Source organism: Rhincodon typus, chromosome 8 (genome assembly GCF_021869965.1).
Source record: "Rhincodon typus isolate 14 chromosome 8, sRhiTyp1.1, whole genome shotgun sequence".
NCBI lineage: Eukaryota > Metazoa > Chordata > Chondrichthyes > Orectolobiformes > Rhincodontidae > Rhincodon > Rhincodon typus.
This window is the reverse complement of record NC_063339.1, coordinates 94,301,066-94,312,963: the sequence shown is the minus strand read 5'-3', so window position 1 is coordinate 94,312,963 and position 11,898 is coordinate 94,301,066.

Here is an 11,898-nt window from a genome sequence, read left to right as displayed (position 1 = left end):
ATCCATATGCCTAGCTAATAGCCGCTTAAATGCCCCTAACGAGGCCGACTCCACTATCCTCTCCGGCAATGCATTCCACATCCTGACCATTCTCTGAGTAAAGAACTTACCTCTGACGTCTCCCCTATATCTACCTCCACTCACTTAAAAACTATGCCTCCTCGTAATAGCTACCTCCACCCTAGGAAAAAGTCTCTGGCTGTCCACTCTATCTGTACCTCTGATCATTTTGTACACCTCTATCAAGTTCACCTCTCATCCTTCGTCATTCTGAAGAGAAAAGCCCTAGCTCTCTCAACCTTTCCTCGTAAGACCTCCCCTCCATTCCAGGCAAAATCCTGGTAAATCTCCTCTGCATCTTTTCCAACGCTTCCACATCTTTCCTTTAATGAGGCGACCAGAACTGAACACAATACTCCAGATGTGGCCGAACCAGGGTTTGTATAGCTGGAGCATAACTTCACGGATCTCGAACTCAATTCCTCTATTAATGAAATCTAACACACCATACACCTTCTTAACAACTCTATCCACCTGGGTGGCAGCTTTCAGGGAACTGTGAACATGAACCCCAAGATCCCTTTGCTCCTCCACACTGCCAAGAATCTTTCCGTTAACCCTGTATTCTGCTTTCGAATTTGTCCTTCCAAAATGAATCACCTCACACTTTTCAGGGTTAAACTCCATCTGCCACTTCTTAGCCCAGCTCTACACCCTAACAATGTCCCTTTGTAACCTAGAACAGCCCTCCGCACTGTCCACAACTCGACCCACCTTCATATCATCCACAAACTTACTAATCCATCGTTCCACTCCAACATCCAAATCATTTACAAAAATCACAAATAGAAGAGGACCCAGGCAAGATCCTTGTGGTACACCACTCGTAACTGAGCACCATGTTGAATATTTTCCGTTCACTATCACCCTTTGTCTTCTAAGGGTCAGCCAATTCTGAATCCAATCTGCCACATTTCCGCCTATCCCACGCCTCCTTACTTTCTGCATGAGGCTGCCATGGGGAATCTTATCAAACGCCTTACTTAAATCCATGTATACTACATCCACTGTTCTACCTTTGTCCACGTGTTTGGTCACCTCTTCAAAAAGGTTTGTGAGGCATGATCTAACCCTCAAAAATTCATGCTGACTATGTTGTGACTATTTATCCCATAATTTGCAGATTCCTATGTCCACTTCACAATGTGCTTTGTAACATGTCTTTACCGGTGAAATGTTTATTTTTTTAAATCACAGATTGACTTGATTAGATGCCAACTATCCTTCTGTGACTCCCTGTCCTTTAGTCAGTGTATATATGTGTGTCTACCTTTTTCTCTCTCTCTGTCTCTCCTGGAATATCTATAAATTGCCACATACATCTGCTAGGTTTTTTGAGTTGATTCATGGTGCCCATTTTCTACCCCGAATCCATGTACGATCACAGCAAGACATCCTCACATTCTTAGTGCCATCAACTGGTAATAACTGGCAACCCATCAGTTATCCTTCCAAATTTGGTGGCACCACATTTGCTTTCTGTGATTTATGTACAAGGACCCAGACATAATGGTTCATCATAAGTACAAGAGTAAAGGAGCATTTGCCCCCCATTGTTATAGGGCACACACACACACAGTCACTAAGGGGATATTGAATAACAAAAGAATATTGGGTTTTCCAAACATTAAAGCTCAAGTAAACATAAATATAATTAATCTAAGACATTCACACAACTCGTTTATGCTCAAGACAGACGTGCCCCCAACACTGAAAATCTCCTGTATCTCAGTAGCAGCAGTGTGTACTATCTGCAAGATGCACTGCAGAAATTCATGAAAGATCCTCAGACAGCATCTCCCAAACTCAGGACACTTCCGTCTAGAAAGACAAGGGCAGCAGATATATGGAAACACTACCACTTCCAAGTTCCCCTCCAAGTCACTCACCAACCTGATTTGGAAGTATATTGCCCTTCCTTCACTGTCACTGGGTCAAAATCCTGGAATTCCCTCCCTAATAGCATTGTGGGTCAACCCACATCAGGAGTGCTGCAGCGGTTCAAGAAGGCAGCTCACCACCACCTTCTCAAGGGTAACTAGGGATGGACAAGAAATGCTGGCCAGCCAGCGACGCCCAGATCCCACAAAAGTGAATAGAAATAAAAACACGCCACATTCCAATCAGACATAGCAGTGTGGAGCTGGAGGAACACAGCAGGGCGAACAGAGGAACAGGAAAGCTGACGTTTTGGTTGGGCCCCTACTTCAGAAATGGGGGACGGGGAAGAGAACTGAAATAAATAAAGGAGGGGCTGGGGAAGGTAGGTGGGATGGTGATAGGTGAGTGTAGGTAGGAAATGATGGGGATTGGTCATTGAGGTGGGAGGAGCAGATAGGTGGGAGAGAAGATAGACAGGTTGTGTCAGGTCAAGGAGGTGGGGATGAGAGGGACAGTTGGTCATGGGATGAGGCTGGGGGTTGGGGAGATTTTGAAACTGGTAAAACCCACGTTTAGGCCATCGGGCTGTAGGCTCCCGAGGTGGAATATGAGGTGCTGATCCTCCAGTTTGTTGGTGGCGTCATTGTGACACTGGAGGAGGCCCGGGATGGACATGTCACCTAAGGAGTGAGAGGGCGAGTTAAAATATTTCACGACTGGAAGGTGCTGTTTGTCGCGTACAGAGCGCAGATGCTGTGCAAAACGGTATCCGAGTCTCCTTTTGGTCTCACCAACTTGGAGGAGGCCACATCGGGTTGCAGCGGATGCAGTCAACCAAGTTGACGGATGTGCAGGTGAACACACGTCTGATGTCGAAGGTTTGATTTTTGCCTTGAATGGGGGTGAGGGGGAAGGTGTGAGATCAGGTGTAGCACTTCTTACGGTTGCAGGGAAAGGTGCCGGGGATGGTGGGGTTAGTGGGGAGTCTGGAGCTGATGAGGCAGTTGCGGAGACAGCGAGCCTTCTATCTTTATTTTTGTTTTTGTTGGGGGGAGGCGATGTGAGGGCAGAGGTATGGGAAATGCAAAAGATGTGTTTGAGGGCATTTTCAATTGCTGGAGGGGGATGTTACAATCCTTGAAATACAAGGATATCTGGGATGTGCAGGAGTGGAACACCCCATCTTGGGAGCAGATGTGGTGGTGGCAGAAGAATTGGGAGTAGGTGATTGCATTCTTGCAGGAGGGTGAGTGAGAGGAGGTATAGTCTAGGTAGCTGTGGGAGTTAGTGTGCTTGAAATAGGTGTCGGTTATGAGGTGGTCATCAGAGATGGAAATAGAGAAGTTGAGGGAGGAGAGAGAGGTATCGGAGATGGTCCAGGTGAATTTGAAGTTGGGGTGAAAGGCAACTCCTCGTGGGAGCACGAGGCAGCACCAATACAGTCATCAATGTAACGGAAGAAGAGGTGGGGAATAATGCCAGTGGTAAATTTCCCTCCCCACCCCTATCAGCCTGATCCCAAGACCAACCCTCCCTCTCATCCCCGCCTTCTTGACCCACAAATATGTCCATCTTCTCTCCCACCTATCCACTCCTCCCACCTCACTGACCAATCCCCACCATTGCCTACCTGCACTCACCTATCGCCATCCCACCTATCTTCCCCAGCCCCAGCCCTCCTCTCTCTATTTATATCTGAGCTCCCCTCCTCCTCATTTCTGAAGAAGGGCCCTTACCGAAAACGTCAGCTTTCCTGTTCCTCTGATGCTGCCTGGCCTGCTGTGTTCCTCCAGATCCACATTTTATTATCTCTGATTCCAGCATCTGCAGTTCTTGCTATCTCACATTCCAAACGGGTTCTGTGTTTGGGAGCAGGACATGGCACATGGGATTCAGGTGACTGTTCCTGTGAACGTTAAGAACAGGAATCTAACAGTGAATCAGAGCAGAACAGAGATTATCAAAAAAGGAAATGAGTAGTGAAATTTGCTGAATAGTTTAGCACCTGTTCATAATGTACAGCCAGTGATATTTTGATTCGGTGGCATCAAACCCTGTGCTGTACATGTCCTGGGAGTCTGTGTTTGGTGTGGATTATTTTGAGGAACTCTAACTCTGTATCTGTTAACTGCCACGTGTTTGTTTATTTCTCCAGACTGCCGGAATCCCCCGGCATCTGCTCACATCCTCAAAGAATTCAAACCATTAATCCAGATTGAGCAAAAATAAATGGTTAGATGGGAAGGAAACTGAGAGGATACAAACAGGCGGCAAACAGATATGGGCAGGTTAACTAAGTAGGCAAGGAGTGACGATGGAATATAATGTAGTGAAGAGGGAATCACTTCACTTGTAATAAGAAAAACCGAATCTTCCAAATGTTGGTGCGCAGGGAGATTTTTCCACTGTGGGTTGACAGTCATTGGAATAGCTATTATGACTTTTTTTTAAGTGAATTATATATATATTATATATATGAGAGACAGAAAGAGGGAGACTGAGATAAATGGAGACAGTGAAGGACAGATAGAGTTCTTGAGTTTTACAACACTGAGAGATACCCTTCAGCCCATCACATCTGTACTTGTCATCAATTTGATTCTGATGTATCAAACACTGTGTTGTACCTTTCACAGGAGTCAGGGAGGGACAGAGTAACCGGTAAGCCTATAAATCTAGTGCCATGCAGATTCAAGCCTGAACTTTGTATGGCATTTTCTTATAGCAGCAGCTGCAAGGCACGGATGGACACAGTAATCAGTAAGACTATTAATCTGGTGCTGTGTGGAACTGGGGCTACTCTTTGCAATGCACTTAGCTTGGAGCAGCAGCCAGGAAGCGGGGACAGTTACCAGTGAGCCTATGAATGCAATGCCATGTGGATTCAGGCCTAGTCTTTACAGGTCACTTAGCCTGCAGCAGCAGCTGGGGGGAACACTGCAGCCGGGACGCCTATAAATCTAGCTCCATGCAGATTCAGGCCCATTCTTTACAAGGCACTTTCTTGGAAAATCGGCTGGGAGGTAGGGATGGACACAGTAACCAGTAAGCCTGTAAATCTAGCTCTGTGCGGATTTGGACCCAGCCTTTACCAGGCATTTCCTTGAAGTAGCAGCAGCAGCCAGAAGGCGGGAGAGACACAAGGAGGTGGGGAGGGACTCAGTAACTGAAAGCTTATAAATGTAGCATCTTGTAGATTTGGGCCTAGTCTTTACAATGTACCTAGCCTGGAGCAGCATCCGGGGAGCAGGGACACAGTCACCAGCGAGCCAATGAATCTAGACCCATGCGTATTTGGGCCTCATCTTTACAAGGCACGTAGCTTGGAGCAGCAGTTAGAAGTCAGCAGCAACCATTAATCTAATAAATCTTGCGCTGTGCAGATTCTGGCTGGGAGGCAGGCTGGGACATGATCATCTGTAAACCTATAAATCTAGCTCCGTGCAAATTCAGGCCTGTATTCTACAGGGCATTTTCTTGGAGAGGGTCTTGGAAGCAGGGAGGGACACAGTAAGCAGAAAGACTATTAATCTAGTGCTGTGTAGAATTGGGCCGAGTCTTTACAATTCACTTAGCTTGCAGCAGCAACCAGGAAGCCGGGACAGTAACCAGTGAGGCTATGAATGCAATGCCGTGAAGACCCAGGCCTAGTCTTTACAGGGCACTTTCTTGGAGCAGCGGCCGGGAGACAGGGAGGGACACAGTAACCGGGAAGCTGATAAATCTAGCGCCGTGTGGATTTGGGCCTAGTCTTTACTGTGCACTTCCTTGAAGCAGCAGCAGCAGCAGCAGCAGCCGGGAGGTGGGCAGAGACACAGTAACCCAGTCACCCTATAAATATAGCACGGTCTGGATTTCGGCTTAGACTTTCCAAGGCACTTTCTTGTTTATGGGGCCGGGAGGTGTGGTGGCACACTGTAACCGGTAAGCCTGTAAATCGACTGCCATGCAGATTCAGGCCTAGTCTTCAAAGGGAGCTTAGTTTGGAGCAGGAACCAGGAGACATGGAGGGGCACAGTAACCGAGACGCCCATAAATCTAGTGCCATTGCGGATATGGGCCTAGTCTCTACAGGGCAATTAACTTGGAGCAGTGGGTAGGAAGCGGGAGGGACACAGTAACTAGTCAGCCTATAAATCTAGCGTGTTGGAGATTTGGGCCTAGTTTTTACAGGGCACTCAGTTTGGAGCAGCAGTCAGAAGGTGAGAACACAGTAAACAGTAATCCAATAAATCTTGTGCTGTGCAGATTCTGGCTTAGCCTTAACAGGCACTTGAAGCAGCAGCAACAGCCAGGAGGTGGGGAGCGACACAATACCTGGTCAGCCTATAAATCTTGCGCCGTGCGGATTTGGGCCTAGTCTTTACAGGGCACTTTCTTGGAGAGGTGGCCAGAAGGTGGAGCGGGCCACTGTAACCAGAGGCCTGTAAACCTACTGCCATGTAGATTCAGGCCTAGTCTTTACAGGGCATTTAGTTTGGAGCAGCGGCTGGATGGTGGGGAGGGACACGGTAACCGGTAAGCCTATAAATCAAGCGTCTTGGAGCACTTAGCCTGGAGCAGTGGGCAGGAAGGAACACAACAGCTGGTGAGCCGGTGAGCCAGTAAACCTAGTGCTGTGCGGATTCATGGCCGAGTGTTTACAAGCCACTTTCTTGGAGCAGTGGCTGGGAGGTGGGGTGGGACACAGGAGTCAGTAAGTCTATAAATCTAGCTCCATGCAGATTCGGGCCTGTACGTTACAGGGTATTTCCTGGGCCCAGAAGGAGCAGACTGGAGGAGGGGAGAGACCAGTAACTGGTAAGCCGATGTGCAGTTGGATTCGGGCCTAGTTTTTAATGGTAATCTCTCCATTTATAGAAATGGATCCCTCCCATCCACTCTATTTCTCATCAATGTATGTAGTTCAATTCAATGTCCCAACAGCCTCCTCCGTTCTGATCAATTACAGGGTAACAGGAAACATCAGGGCCGTGGGGCAGGCAGGACAGCCAAATCATCTCCTTTCCTGTTGAAGCCTTTTCATTGAAAAATATTAAACACCAGGTCAGTGTCTGCAGTCGTGGTCGAGTGGTTAAGGCGATTAATTAAAAATCCATTGGGGTTTCCCCACGCAGGTTTGAGTCCTGCCAGTTACGCTTCCTCAACTTGCCGATTTTAAAGGAATTCATGCTCAATGAGTTATCACTCAAATGCCATTCACACCAAAATCACATTTTCTCAGGTCCGCCCATTTGTTGACATTCAGGAAACACGAGATCTGAACGAGAATTTTACCGTGCTCGAACTCTGAGCTCTGTTTCTCTTTCCATAGATCCTGCTGGACTATTGTTGAATTTCTGCAGTATTCTCTGTATTTATTCTACGTAAATCCTGTTTTTCAATAAATATCGTCGTTCCTCGTACTTTGGTAACTGACACTAGTCAATGGCAACAGTTTCTCTGACTATCCACTCACCCATCCCTCCACTCCCTCCCCCATCATTATAAACAGCCCCAGGAAATCTCCGGTTAACCTTCTTTGCTCCAAAGAGAACATTCCTGGCCTCTGGATTCCGTCCGCAAAACGGGATTTCCTCATCCGTGGACGTGGTGCAAGGTGGAGAATTGTGAAGTGATTTTGGGAAAATTTTGTCAGTTGGCAGCTGGAACAATGTTAAGGAAGCAAAATGGAAAACTCAGTCTCCGGCTTTGTGAATCTTCAGAAACTCTTTGGGCAGCGGAATCACAGGAGAATGAATTTAGATTTAGATTTAAATGTGGATTTTATTGTTACATGTACTAACTATAAGAATACATGTGTAGAGCGAAAAGTGCACATAGTCGCCATTTTCTGGCGCCATCTTGATTATTTAAGGGTGAACTGTCCGACTGACACGAACAGTAAAGACGCCTGTCCCTTCTTTAAGAGGCCAGGACATTGACTCTGATGTTCTCAGGACATGAACTGATCTGAGACACTGAAACTATTCTCGTAGATAACACAGTGTGGAGCTGGATCATGAAGCCAATCTTTACCTGGAAATAAGGACCAAGGATTGTAAAACAAGGCATTGAGAAGCGATGGGTTTGCACACGGCTGGGCAAGGAGACACCAGTATTGCATTTTCCCAATTCTCCCAGATACTGATTCCAGGAATATGTTCAGTGCCAGTTACTCCAATCCTCAATGAATAATGTGCCTGATAGACAGGAGTGTATTTTGCAAACACCATCCTGTCACTTCACAAACTGAGATTTCCAGCACTGAAGAAAGACCCTTCAGGTCTGCAGCAGTTGAACTCAAGACCCTGAATATTCTAGTCTCATTTCCCAGCACTTCGTTCACAGCCACAAGTGTACATCTAAACATGTCTCAACTCAAATGTTGTTCCACTCCGACAGGCTGTGGATTGCATATTCTCACCATTGGCGATCTGGGTGAAATGCTTCTCCCCCACTCTCCTGTGATTCCTCTCACAAACAAGGAGGTGGGAAGAAAACTCCCTTCCAATTTGCCCTCAGCGCTCAACCATGATCGGCAGGATCCGAAACAGCCCAGGGACACCCCAGTGGGTTTCAACTCCATCTCCTTAACCACTTGGCAACGACTGCAGCAGTGCACTGCCCACTCACATTCCCAGGTCTCTCTCCCTGAGGAGCTGAGGAAGAGTGAATCATTACTGGGTTTGTCTGAATCCAATCACATCACAGATTTCGAAAGGGTTAAATTCAGTACATGGTGGGTCTGGTTGTTTCATCCCAATAGGTGGAATACACATTCATTTAAAACTAAAAACATAAATTGCTGGAAAAACTCAGCAGATCTGGCAGCATCTGTGGGCAGACAATCAAGGTTAACATTTCAGAACTGTTTTCTCCTACAGGTACTGCCAAACCCATTGAGTTTCTGCAGCAGATTGTGTTTTGGTTTCAGATTCCAAACATCCACAGCACTTTACGTTAGCCATTAAAACAACATTTGCGGTTACTCACTGGATAAGATTTCCGTTTGGAGAGCATTTTCCTGAACGCATTAAAAACCTGGAACTGTATGGCAAAAACGGAGCTGGTAAAGTGAGAACAGTCCTTGCTCCTGTCTTTGTGGCCTTGAACCACCAATCTTGAGTTTATGAGCTGCAAGCGCTGACCAATTGGGCCACACAAGCTAGCGAGCAGCTGATTTGCACAATCCCTTAAAGCAGGCTCTTATTTAATTGCTTTGAACAAAAGAACAAGGAAGGAACCCCTTCAGGTAGCAAGACAGAGGCAACAGCCTCTCCCACTGAATGCATGGACTGTTCTTAGCCCATGACCAGTGCTCTCTTTCTTCTCATTGAGGTCAGAGTCTTCGGTAGGTCCTGATTGGATGACAGGTTCCCATCCTGATGAACATAATTGAATTAGTTGGTGATTTAATGACAAGAAGGCAGCTTTTATGGTAACTATTCCCCTGTGCCAGCCTCATAAATTACCAGATCATTCATCTTGATTTCACTAGCTGCCTTTCTTTTCCCAGGATGTTGCTACGAATGGATGGATTGAGTTATCAGGGGAGGCTGGACAGGCTGGGACTTCTTTCACAGGAGCGTAGGAGGTTGAGGTTGACCTGAAAGAGGTTGTTGAAATCCTGAGGAGTATAGATAAGGTGAATGGCAGGTGTCCTTCCCCGAGGGTAGGGATTTCAAGACGAGGGGGAGTATTTTTAATCGAATTGAATTAGCTTTATTGTCACATGTACTCACATGAGTATAGTGAAAAGTTTACAAGTTAGCATTTATGGCACCATCTTAGGTACAAAGGTACCTAGGTATAACACTACGCAGGGCCCTACCACTAATTGTATAAGTCCTGCCCTAAGGTGAATGGCAAGTTGTTTTTCATTAGGTTGGGGGATTTCCAGACTCGGGGGCATATTATTAAGGTGAGAGGAGAAAGATTTGAAAAGGACACGAGGGGCAATTTTTGTTTCACAGAGTGGTTTGTGTGTGGAATGAACTACCAGAGGAAGTGCTGAATGTGGGTACAGTAACAACGTATAAAAGACATTTGAAAAGTACTTAAGTTAGAAATATTTAGAGAGATATGAGTCACATGCAGGCAAGTGAAGCTACTTTAGTTTTGGCAAGTGGTCGGCTTGAACTGGTTGGACCGAGGGGTCTTTTTCTGTGCTGTCTGGCTCTATGACTCTATGTGATTGAAACTTATACAATACTGAGAGACCTGGATAGATGGATATGAAGATGTTTCAATGTATAGGAGAGACTAGAACCCAAGTACACAGCCTCTCAGTGAAGGGATGACCCTTTAGAAATGAGATGAGGAGGAATTTCTTCAGCCAGAGGGTGGTGAAGCTGTGGAAATCATTGTCGTAGAGGGCCAAGTCATTGAGTGCATTGATGACAGAGATACATAGATTCTTGATCGTGGGGATCAACGGTTGCGGGAGAAGGCAGAAGGCAGGAGAATGGTGTTGAGAAAAACATCAGTCATGATCAAATGGTGGAGCAGAATTGATGGGGCAAAGAACCTAATTCTGCTCCTGTATCTTGTGGTGTCAGGGTTATTTTGGGTGACTTCAATCTGAACATAGATCACGCAAACCAAATCAGTAACAACACCATTGAGGAGAAATTCCTGGAGTGTGTATGAGATGGTTTTCTGGATTGATACAGTGAGGAACCAAACGGAGGACAGGCCATCCTAGATTGCATATTCTGTAATGGCCGGGTGTGGGGGTGGTGTGGGTTAGCTCAGTTGGGTGGATGGCTGATTTGTGATGCAGACTGATGCCAACAGCATTCCCTCAATTCCTGTACAAGCTGAGGTCACCATGAAGGTCCCACATTCTTAATCCTGCCCCTTGCCAGAGGCATGATGACCCTCACGTTAAAGCATCATTAGTCATCTCTCTCTTTGAAGTGAGAGAGCAGTCCTGTGATCCTCTGGGACTATGGCAAATTCAATTTCAACATTTAAATTGAGTAATGAGAAAGGAATAATTTGTAATCTATCTGCGAGAGGCCCCTTGTGGAAGAATGAAGAACTCAGTGACAGAACTCTTCATTCAGATGGAGAGTGACAGTTTTGATTCTGAGAATGAGGGCCAAAATCTAAATAGAGAGGAAATTACAATGGTATGCGGAGCATGTAGGCTGTAATAACTCAGGGAACGTAAACTTAAAGGAATGACAAACATGAACAGAGCACTTGGAAAACCTGCAACTGTTGTTCATTCCTATCTGGCACAAAATAAACCAGGAAAGGTGACCCTGCCACATAAGACGGGAAAAACAGAGTACGAGAGTAAGCTTGTGGGGAACATATAAACTAATTGGAAAAGCTCCTAAAGATAAAAGGAACAGCAAAAAGATCAATGAAAACAAATTGCTTACAACCAGAAACAGGGGAGAAATTATAATGTGAAAAAAAGAGATAGCAGAACAATTAACCACATATTTTGGTTCTGTCATCAGAACAAATGACACAAATAATATCCCGAAAATGCTGGGGAATTGAGAGGGAGAAACTGAAGGAAGTCAGTATTAGTAGGGAAATGGTGTTGAGGGAACTGATGGGATTAAAAGCCAACAAATCCCAGCACCTGGTAATCTACAGTCCAGATTACTTAAAGTGGCCCACGAGATAGTGGATACACTCTGCAACTCGGGGCCTGAATCTGAATAGAGGAAATTGATCATCATTTTTTTAAGATTCCAAGGACTCTGGAACAATTCCTATGGATTGGAGGGTAGCTAATGTAAGTCCACTCTTTGAAAAAAGGAGGTGGAGAGAAAACATCGAATTACAGACTGGTTAGCCGAAAACTGGAAAACAGTGACAAGATTGGACAGAGTCAATCAGCTTGGATTTATGAAAGGGAAATACAGATGGACAAATCTGCTGGAATGTTTCAAGAATGCAAAGTTTAGAGTTGATAGGGAGGCAGTGAATGTCGTTTACTTGGGCTTTGAGAAA